The sequence below is a fragment of the Limulus polyphemus genome, unplaced genomic scaffold (genome assembly GCF_000517525.1).
Source record: "Limulus polyphemus unplaced genomic scaffold, Limulus_polyphemus-2.1.2 Scaffold21, whole genome shotgun sequence".
Taxonomy (NCBI): Eukaryota; Metazoa; Arthropoda; class Merostomata; order Xiphosura; family Limulidae; genus Limulus; species Limulus polyphemus.
The window spans coordinates 1340754-1351690 of NW_013665631.1; the positions used below are offsets into that span (position 1 = coordinate 1340754).

Consider the following 10937-nt stretch of genomic DNA (forward strand, 5'->3'; position numbering starts at 1 on the left):
TATGTCAAAGGAAGGACAAAGGTAGCTGGAGTGAAAGCAACTGAACTTTCTTGAAAATGTATTTTGTGAAACTTCATATACCAATAATAACTGACAATTTTCGAAAGACTGTATTAAAATTGAAGTAGAAAGCATACCACACATTTCCTCCTCCTTTACTTCAGGTTTATCCTTAAGCTAATATTAATTGTAAAATTTAAATCCAATAAATTTATACACATGCACTGATCAAGAAGTACAGTGAATTTTTCTCACCCCTGTAAATGCAGTAGATGACATACAAAATTTAATGCTGATACAATTGTGTTACATAATCAAAAAACTTTAACAATGATTTACAATATATTAAGAAAACTCTTTCAAACAGATAATATATAATTCAACACACTACAAGTTCATATGTATATTCCTATTAGGATTATGATACAATACATACCCTTTAACAATGATTAAAATTACATAATTTTTACATTGGAACACTAATACAGAATACAAGCAAAACCCTTAAACAATGAATATAAAAAGAAAGCAAAAACAAATAAACCCTTGACACATCAGAATTAAAACCCATAAAACAGACCCTTTATCATTAACACTGATCAAATACAATATTTTACAAACCAAAGGATAAAGCAAACCTTTTAACAATACATATTGAACCAAAACATTCATTGAAACACAAAGTCAATCTTGTAAAACATGAATACAAAATAGTCCAATCACAAAACAACTAAAATTCATCAATTACAAAGTTATGTCAACCACAGTCATAATATTTAAATGAAAAACCCTTCAAGCTATAAAAAAATACAGTTGAAATCTGTATAATACATACACAAAACATCAACCAAGAAATACCATTGAAAATACAAACATAAACTCTCAGACATGAACTAAATAAAATACAAACAATAAAGTATGTAAATAGAACGAAAAAAAAGCACAGAAATACATATACTTACAACCTTTAAATAATTGCAGGAACATTTAATTTTATTGGGATGATTATAAAAAAAAATCTAGATGTAGATTATTTTAGTGATCTACCTCTAAATAATAACTACATACAAAATATACATCTACTTCAATATCAGTGATGAGGTTTGTCTCCTCTCACCTTAACCCTGAGAGCAAATCCTATAAAACAGCAGTGGATTACCAACTGGCTGCCATGGTATCCATGGCAATCTCCTGAGCCAAGGCTTGTCTGATTTAGGTGAATTTCATCCATAGATGATATACTTCTTCCAGGAAATTGCATTGAGTGCTTGCAAATCCAGTCTCTTCCTAGTTGTACATGGCTCAGTCTATTTGGTGGCCATCTTCAGGCAGTGCTGTTTTAGTAACTGGATGTACAGCACAGTCAAGATAATGGTAATGGCAGCAGATGGGTTGATCAGCAGGTTAACCCTATGCTGTTGTTGAAGTAATTCAGGGAGCTTCTTGGGGGTAGTTACTAGACCTCTTAAAGGTGGCAATCTGTGACAAGGCTGTGGTAGTTGCTTCATCCAATGAAGGTTTGGTTTCTTGAAGAGGATGTGCAACTGACTGGGGCTACCTGACGCCAACAGACTCTAAAACCAGCCCAACAGCTAATTCGGGTAAATTCCAAACATATCTTCATCCATTGCCTCTACTAGATTTAAAGTCAGGCAGGTTCCAAGGTCTTTGGGTTGTTTCTAAATTCTAGCTTTATGCCAAAAAGGAAATCCTGAGTTTATGGATTTTTGTCACTTTCTTTCCATGATGCAACTGAAACAAGACTAAGAAACTTCAGCACACACACAGGAGAATTAAAGACTGGCTAGTTGGGAATAAGATAGCCAGAAGGGTCAACAATTCGATGTTAGATAGCAAAAGTCTGGGTTAAAAATATAAGGTCAGATAAATTCATTTTGAAATACCTTACTCGTTACAAAAAAACACCAGGTCAAACTGTTTTCTTGTCTCAGACATAGGTGAGTTTTCTGTTACTCTTATTCTCACGTGATAATTCGTTACCTTCCAAATATATTTTTGTTAAAATTGAAATATTTTATCACATTTATTGATGAAAACAATAAGTGCACTGTAACTTCAAATAATGTTCTACAGATTAGTAGTCACAATTAATCTTGTATCACAATATTCAAATGAAATCCTTTGTTACCATTTGCATGTTGCATAATAGTTGTTTTCTTTGTGTGTGAAACAGTACTCGTGAATGACTATGTAATGTTCATATATGTATCTAAGACCACACACGTATTTATTTATATGAGTATGGTGCTATGTATATATAGCCCCATTACACATTTTCACATACTCTAATAACTTACCACAGACTACGCTAGGCTTGCATGCAAATTATTTCAGAAACCTTCTTGGGTTATTTTCCAAAGCTACATCTCAGTAGCTATGGTTGTTCATGTGCTACCATGTATTAACCATCGAACTAAAAATGTTTTTCCTTTCTGGCTTCCTGAAATAAATAATAACTGGAAGAATTCAGCCAAACTAAGACTTTTTAGCTAAGGATTTCTAAAGCCAGAAATAATGTTTGTGCTATTACTACAGTATATATCGATATATACATAACTTTTGCACTCTTTGGGTGTACAGAGGAAGATCTAGCAAGAACCATGCAGTATGCCCATAGAATTCCCACTTCTCAGCAAAATCAGATAAGTCATTATCATGCAACCTCGGATGACCTTTACCCACAAAAAATTACTTGATAGTTTTGAAAGCAAAAGTTGCATTGCATTTTCAACTGAGTTGTTATCATCATTTGTGTAAACTGTTTATATACTAGCCACTACACCTACTGGCATTAGCTGTTCTAACTGTGTTAATCAAGCAGCTGTCATCCAGTATCAATGTCTTGAAAAGTAAATATCACAAAGCTATATCAGTCCAACTGGTCTTGTGATCAACAAGCCTATCCATCCTAATTAGTGTGCATCAACTAATGCAGGTTCTAACCACTATATATTTTTGTGGAGCATCCACTTTAGAAGAAAAACCTACATTATGTCTACAAAGAGCAAGATTTCCCACTCAAACATGGGCATGTTCAAAAATCAACCTGTTGATTTCTGCTCATAGTCGTGGTATCCCATCATGTTCTAGTCCCAGTTAGTTCAACTGGGATTAACAAACTTGGCAAGCATACATTTGACAATGCATTAGCCATTCTACTAAACCATCAGACTGGGGTGATAAAGTGAAGTGTGAATCTTCACAATGCATAGCACTTTGCATAACTTAGAGAATAGTTGTCTGTTAAAACTAGCATCCTGATCCATGTGGATTTTTCCACTGAGTAAACTGGGCTATCCAGTGCATTAGCTACAGACTGTGCCAACATATAGATCAATGAATAGGATTTTACCCACTTTATGAAGGAGTTAACGACTATGAGTAACCTTGTTCTGTCTCTGGGGGAGAACCAATGAATGATATCTCATCTGCTATATCTTAGCATTTCTTACATCCTTGGTATTACAGGAAAACCAACACATTGGTTGCTTGATCAGACATCGGTCACCTGTATCTATGATATGATATGATGGGTTACTGTTGTTCCACCCAATAAGGCATATTGTCTGATAAATAAAATGGTATATTCAGCCAAAATATCACTGAGTTGCTGCTAATTCCACGTAGCTCACCTTGCCACTAACCATTCCCTTGGGAAGGTGACATCCAATTACTCATAATTGCAGAACAGCACCAGAAATTCATCCATCCTCGAACATGTAACTGCCTGAGCTAATGCTGCTTGTTTTTGTACAAGAAACTACATTTTATGCATTGGTTATATTACCATATTACATGGCACAGACATGCTAGACTTTATCTTTAGTGAACCACAGAACACTACAGTGTACATGTGGGTAATGTGGTTTTGCCTCCCACATATACTTGTGCAACCCACTTTTCAAAGGTATAGTCTGGCTGGCACTGAATAACTCCCATGGAACAACTGTTCACTCATTGCACAAGCAAACTGACTGATAACTCCATAGTATGTACATCCTAAAGATGTCAGTGCTATAAATGAGGTTGGCAATGACTACCTTTATTCTGAAAGCAGTGCCCCCTGGTCATAATCAGAGACTCCTCTCTCCATTCGCAGCATGAAATTTATGTATACTGTCCTGCATGGTGTTTTTGCTCAGTGTCTGATATACTGTAAAATCTATCAGTATTCTGGCTGTTCCTCTTCAACCAGAACCTTCATATCTTGCCCCTGTACTTTTACTGGGATGTACTAAGATCCACCTAGTTCTGAGAAAGTTGGGCTGACCACCAAAGCTTTTGGTACAAGCTATCTATTGCACTCCTCAAGTCAGTAACCAGGTCCAACTTGGACTCTGTTAGTTTTCTGGAGTTGTAGCAACAGTATTTACAGCTTGTTGTTGACTCTCCTGCACCTGCTAAGCCATTGCTCAAAACCATTAACCTAGCTACTTGGCAAAATATGTGCACTTCACTCAGAATGGACTTAAACTACACAGCCAAAGCAACCACTTTGGTGTTTCCTTCCAGAATGATGTCCAGGCAGAGGCATCACAAGCATAGGCTGTACAGTGAAAAGCATGGGAGCATCAGAATACCCATGCCCATTCACTGGATACTAGTTTGGTTGCAATGCAGTGCCAGGATATGGAAGTGGTTTGTTAACCCTCAGCTGGGCCTGAGTTTTCCATGATGTAAGTATTTGGGTAAGATGGTCTGTTCAAGGTACATCCACTGCAGGCTTCTCCCTCTCTTGTGAATGGTACAAAGTTATTATTGTCATGATAGAAATTGCCTTTGTAAGGGTGAGGATACCCCTCATCATCTCACTGAGTAGCTCTTTTACGAAATAGTGAATCAGGATATCCTTGTGAGCTGTTAAAGCCATTGCAGGTTAAGCTTTACCAAACAAATGGGGTAAGTTCTCTTTAGTACCCCTCTTTCAAGCTTTGAATTTGATCTGATGGTTTGCTCAGTTTTCCTGTGGGTCAAACCTTCAGTGCAATGCAATAAGTGTTTGATGTAGGCTAGGGCTGGACTTATGATTGGACATTGTGCAGCCTGTTATCGAAACCAGTCATTCAAAGCAGTTACCTGCCTGAAGCATGATCATGGCAAGAATACTTCCCTTATGAACTCTCAGCCATCACTTGACTGATATTTCCTCAATGTCGTAGATACAGCATAATAAGCATGCACAGGGACTCCAACTGTCAAACAGTCAGTCCCTGGTCCAGAATGCCAACTCCTCTAAGATCCATGATTGCAGGATACCTCCTATTCTGAGAGGTTCACTAGTGCCAATTAGTTTGCCATCTTCATTATTTGATGCCTGCCAATGAAATAGCTCCTGTTTGAAGATTCTGTCTTTCAATGGAGTACCTCCTGACCATTGTTAGGTAATTTTAAGTATATTTGGGATCTGGTTACTCCAACTGGCAATAGCCTGTGAGTTCTATAAAGACTACTGCTACGACACTGAGTCATCTAATCCATGCTTTCCTCGCTTCGAGATTGTTCATCAGGAAGAGAGCGTGTTAGGCCATCCTGTAATGAAAAATAAGTCATAGATCATCACAGCATTGACAAAAGTCCTACGTCAAAAGAAGACTTCTCCTAGGCTTGGCAGTTCTCTATGACAACCATCTTTCTTCAGTGACAGACTCTTCCTCTTGCTTTTGAATCCTTTGAATTGTGGAGCATTCCATTTCCTCAAGAACAAATCCTTTTTAAACATAATGACTAAATAGTTGGAGTAAAGGACAAGACACGCATCCACAAAAAATCGAACATTCAGCCATATGCTGTGTTACTTCACCAAGCTTTTGTGGTATTTTCAGGTCAAACTGATTTCCCTTAGTGTGACAAGATAGGTCTGTAAAATAGCAGGAAATTTGACGAAGATATTTATTACAACGTAGTTCTGAAATCCCAAAACAACTTACAGCATGAAAATGACTAGACACACAATTGTTAAAAATACAAGAATAATATTTATCCAAACAAAAATGTAGTGTGTTTTTATGCATTGACTTTTAACCTTCTCAGGACGTAGCCTATTGGTTACTATTCCCAACTGATAATCCGAGGAGATAATTTCGCAGCTCATTCCCTGGTAAACACGCTCTGCACTTTGGTTGGGATAGTTGGTGCGATATAAGAGCGACAAACACATTCTACTATTCAATAAAAGAATATTAGCCCAAGAGTCGGAGGAGGGGCTGTTGACTAGCTGCCTTTAGTCTGTCAGTTCAAAAGTTGGAACGGTTATGCGCACATAGTCCTTTTGTGCGAGATTCTGAAGCGAACAGTCTGAATACTTTTTACTGATAAAATAATATCGAAGCAGTAAACGGTAGAAGCTAAGACTTAGGAAGTTTTATACATCGGTAAAACAAACAGAAAAACGAGTTGTAAATATAAAACCCATTTTTGGATGATGCTTTTAACTTACATATCAAAAGCGAGTTTTTCAACATATTAATTGACAAAACAGTTTTAGTGGTAATTATGATTAGACTAACTAGTTACTTGGCTATGAGTGTGTGTTTTATAGCAAAGCCACATCGGGCTCTCTGCCGTGTACACGTAGGGGGAATAGAACCCCCTGATTTTAGCATTGTAAATCTATAGACTTACCGCTGTTCTACCAAGGAACGCTTGTCTATCTAAAGAGAATACTCGTTTATTGAAAATATTTAAAATTTAATGATGTGCATACGTATTTCTGTTTTCAAAAGGCCTGGCATGGCCAGATGGTTAGAGCGTTCGACTCGCAATCTGAGGGTCGCTGGTTTAAATCCCCGTCCCACCAAACATGCTCGCTCTTTCAACCGTGGGGACGTTATAATGTGACGGTCAATCCTACTATTCGTTGGTAAAAAAGTAGCCCAAGAGTTGGCGATGGGTGGTGATAACAAGCTGCCCCTCATCTAGTCTTTCACTGCTAAATTAGGAACGGCTAGCGCAGCTAGCCCTTGTGTAGCTTTGCGCGAAATTCAAAACAAGCATATAAACAAACTGTTTTCCAAAACGCGTTCAAATGATTTACGTTGTTACAGTTTCAACGATGGTGTCAGAAGTCACTGAATATGTTACGTTCTTTTAAAAAAGTATTGAAATGTTCGAAAAGCTTACGGTAAATCACTACTTTTATGAGTTAATCTTATTATAAGGAAATTGTGTGACTCAAGGTATTTTATCAAATCATGGCTGTTACGAGTTTTATGTGTCCTTTTAAGGAGAACATTGATTACCTGTCTTATTACATTCTTCTCTTTATTGGTTATGGTAGTGTGAAATCATTTTCCAGGCACAAATGAAGACTTGCAAAGTTAAATAAACGTTTTTTATTATTAAAATAACACTTAGTAAGGGTTGTTGGGAGAATAAAAGAAAATCGTATTTTCTGCTGTTATAAAATAAAAGTTGTCAATGTTAAAGGTAGTATGAGAGGACTTTCAGATGTTGCAGATATTTTACTACATTAGTAGGTAAATATTAGTAGTAGTAGTGTCATGTTCAATTTATTTAAAAGGCTAGTAGGAACACAGTTTTTATTTTTTGACATTGAACTTTTTACTACTAAAGATGATTTGTTTATTATTATTATTATTTGTTGAGGGCTTCAGGAGGCAGCTTTTTTTTAAAGTCAAAATCCCTGTGTTTCTCTTGTTTTAGATTACCTGCTCGGTGCATCTCATGAGACCTGTATTTTCTGAACCCGTGTAGTGACGTGCCGTATATTCTATTTACCACTAGCCACAAATCCGACACTGTGTGAGATGTGGTGAGTGCGAAGCTAATTTGTATTCATAATAATTTTGGGAAGTGGCGTCAGCTTAAAACTCCGACGGATTGTTGTCGAAGTAGCGTCAGAAGAAGCTCCAATAGTGTGACTTCAACTGATTCAAATACTTTATAAGAGACTACTACCGTCCCCTTGTACAAACTTAATGTCGGTGTAATTGATTTATCTTTTAAATTCCTACGTAAACCTATACTGGAATTATATATTTTAGTTTTAATTACTTATAGTGAGAATGTTTTTACTGTCACAGTTCGTTTTTATAGCCCAGACAGTTATAATGTTTTGCAACGTTATGGTTTTCTTCATTTTATCTTCGCATCAAACGACTATACTATACTATAAGATTTTATTTAATCGATGTGTCAGGGGATTTGGATACTTGTTATGTCTTACATAATTATGTGACTGAAAATATTACTCTAGACAAGTGTACGAATGTCTGGATTTGGTAGACGTACAGCGAATGATACCTGCTCAAACAGCCAAAACGAAGCTAAAATTTCATGATGGGTCTAGTGAGTAACAATGAATAACTGAAAAAGCTTTACTTACACCAATAATTGTTTCATGCTTCACAATAAGTTTGTTGTTGGCTTGGCGTTTTGACAGTGACTTACCTAACTTGTCGTTTTAATCCTTAGTGCTTCTCTTGTAAGAAGTTTCATACATACACAAGCTACTGCTTTGATAACATTACAGGATGCATTTATTTTCAATGATAAACCCTGTCTGCATTTTGAAAATGTTGAAAAAAATGTCTTATCTAGTGTCATTATTGAAATGAATTTTTGACAGACAAGTGCATTTTATGTCGCTGTTAACAAACCAAAGAAACAGATTGTGTACATTGTATCAAACAAGTGTAGTAAACAAGATGTTGTGAATGTGGTGTGGTCACAGAGGTGTTGATTTTTACACACAATATCATGACAACAGCTTTAAGATCACATTCACTTTTATTGTTGTATATAAATTCATATGTATTATTATTATTACATACATATACATACATGTTATTTATCAAAGCGTTCTCAACGTCTGTACCTTATAGAAATCATTCAGGAAATCAATAATAAACACTGTTGTGAAGTTATGACTGTATAACCGTTGGTATTGTTTTCGCGAGACAGTTTTATAGAAAAGTAACTGACTGACTATGTTATTGGGAACAACAAAAACCCGACAACCATTTTCTGTGTAAAATATTTGAATTTTCTGTAAGCATGTGAAGAAGTTTTTGTTGCAAAGGAACTGTATAAATACACAGTGAAATGTTAAAACACAGTTAAAGTCAGAAGAGGATTATTGTTACAGCGAATATATCGTAAAGATTTCAGTTCAAATTTACATCTTATCTGGGGGATATATATATATAAGTAGCAAAAACAAAAATATATTTAACGGAGAACCACGTTTATGATGGTAAAAATCGACAGCACAAACATCTTACTCCGTGGATTTTCAAGAGCTTGGTTCTACCAGTCCAGGTTCGTCACATTTTTGTGCCAGAAACAGAATGTTAACTTGACCTTTTTGTTTTATGTAGTCCTCACTTAACCAAGAACTGTGGATTTTACTGATACTGAGGTCATGGTGAGTTTGTATATTACAGATATATATATTTCTAACTTATAACCTTGCCTTAAATATTTTTGCAAGATTTGCCTCTTTAGACTATGACGTGTGCTAGAGTCGGAATTATAAGAGCTATGAAATCCAGGATATTGTACAAGTTAATTTCTTAAACACGTTATCACACAATGCTTTATGTTCACAGTCATCAAAACATTATTGTGGCTTTATCGGTTTCTCACAAAATTCACACATTAAGCAAAACAGCCAAAACGAAGCTAAAATTTCATGATGAGTCTAGTGAGTAACAATGAATAACTGAAAAAGCTTTACTTACACCAGTAATTGTTTCAGTGACTTACCTAACTAAGTCTTTTTAATTCTAAGTGCTTCTCTTCTAAGAAGTTTCATACATGCTTTGATAACATTACCGTAAATAAAATACACAATCTTCAAATATGAAATTTTGCTCATTATTAAGAATATCTATAAATTGTCAAATTCAAAAGTCATCTGTAACGCTTTATCACAACACAAAAATGCATTTTAATGGTATTTTCGAGAAAAAAACTAGTTATCAAATAATATTTTAAAATGAAATTAAGAAACTTTGTACATCCGCGTATATTTTTTTCTGTAATAAAAATAAAATCACTGACGTATAAATACACTGCTCAAAGTTAGGGGAAAGAACATCCGTTATGAGTGATTGAAAGAAAAATTTAACCCTTTTTTAAAATTCTACATAAACCGGACAATTCTTATTTCTAAATCATATTTTCTCAGATAATTGTTTCTTACTCGTCGAATCTAACAGAAGGGTATTAGTGACGGCGTATTTCGTGTTTAAAAGACGGCTAAGAGGACGTTTAATTGGCACGTGCTTATAATTATAGGCTAAATTGATTATATTGTTACGTCTCCGTTCGTTTGTTGATTTTCCGTAACTTCGTTCCCACGAAACTTTAGCGACACAAGTCCTTTCTTAATAAAACTGGTTTATTCTTTCTGAATATAACTTTACCGATACACTTATTTTCAACAGTCGCGCTATAACAACGAACGGGCTCAACTTCAATAATACTCTCTGACTGCAGTTCAATTACTCACTACAATGTTGTCCCGTCACGCTGTGACCATCTTATATATACCATACTACCCCCAATCTAGTAAATGCTAGGGCGTTCACGAAGGTTCGAGAGAAGGAGTGGCGTGATACTAGTCACGTGACCTCGCTGACGCAACAATATTAATGCTTGGGGATGGCTTGAATGGGTAATGAAGAAAAACTTTAATATAAGTTTAACATAACAGCAAATGTACAACGTTTCGACAAAGTTTTGACATCATCAGGACAAAACCTTGTCGAAACGTTGTACATTTGCTGTTATGTTAAACGTATATTAAAGTTTTTCTTCATTATTCATTCAAGCTATCTCCAAGCATTATTAGTTTCAAAGTGGGTTCCTCGAAATCAAAACTGACGCTATGTCCTGAATAAAAACTTGTCATAAGTTGCAAGTATAAACCAAAATTCGATTTGTGTTACGTA

The 10937-nt window shown here is 35.6% G+C and overlaps 1 protein-coding gene across 7 annotated transcripts in view; it reads left to right on the forward strand.

Moving 5' to 3' along the window:
• The window catches only part of LOC106458298 (CUGBP Elav-like family member 2), a 199517-nt gene extending 190820 nt beyond the window's left edge, over nt 1–8697 (forward strand). For all 7 annotated transcript variants that reach the window (XM_022384614.1, XM_013917802.2, XM_022384587.1 and 4 more), the window contains one exon: nt 7684–8697. The gene's annotated coding sequence lies outside the window, so the exon portion shown is untranslated. The remainder of the gene's footprint in view (nt 1–7683) is intronic.
• Nucleotides 8698–10937: the final 2240 nt, after the last annotated feature.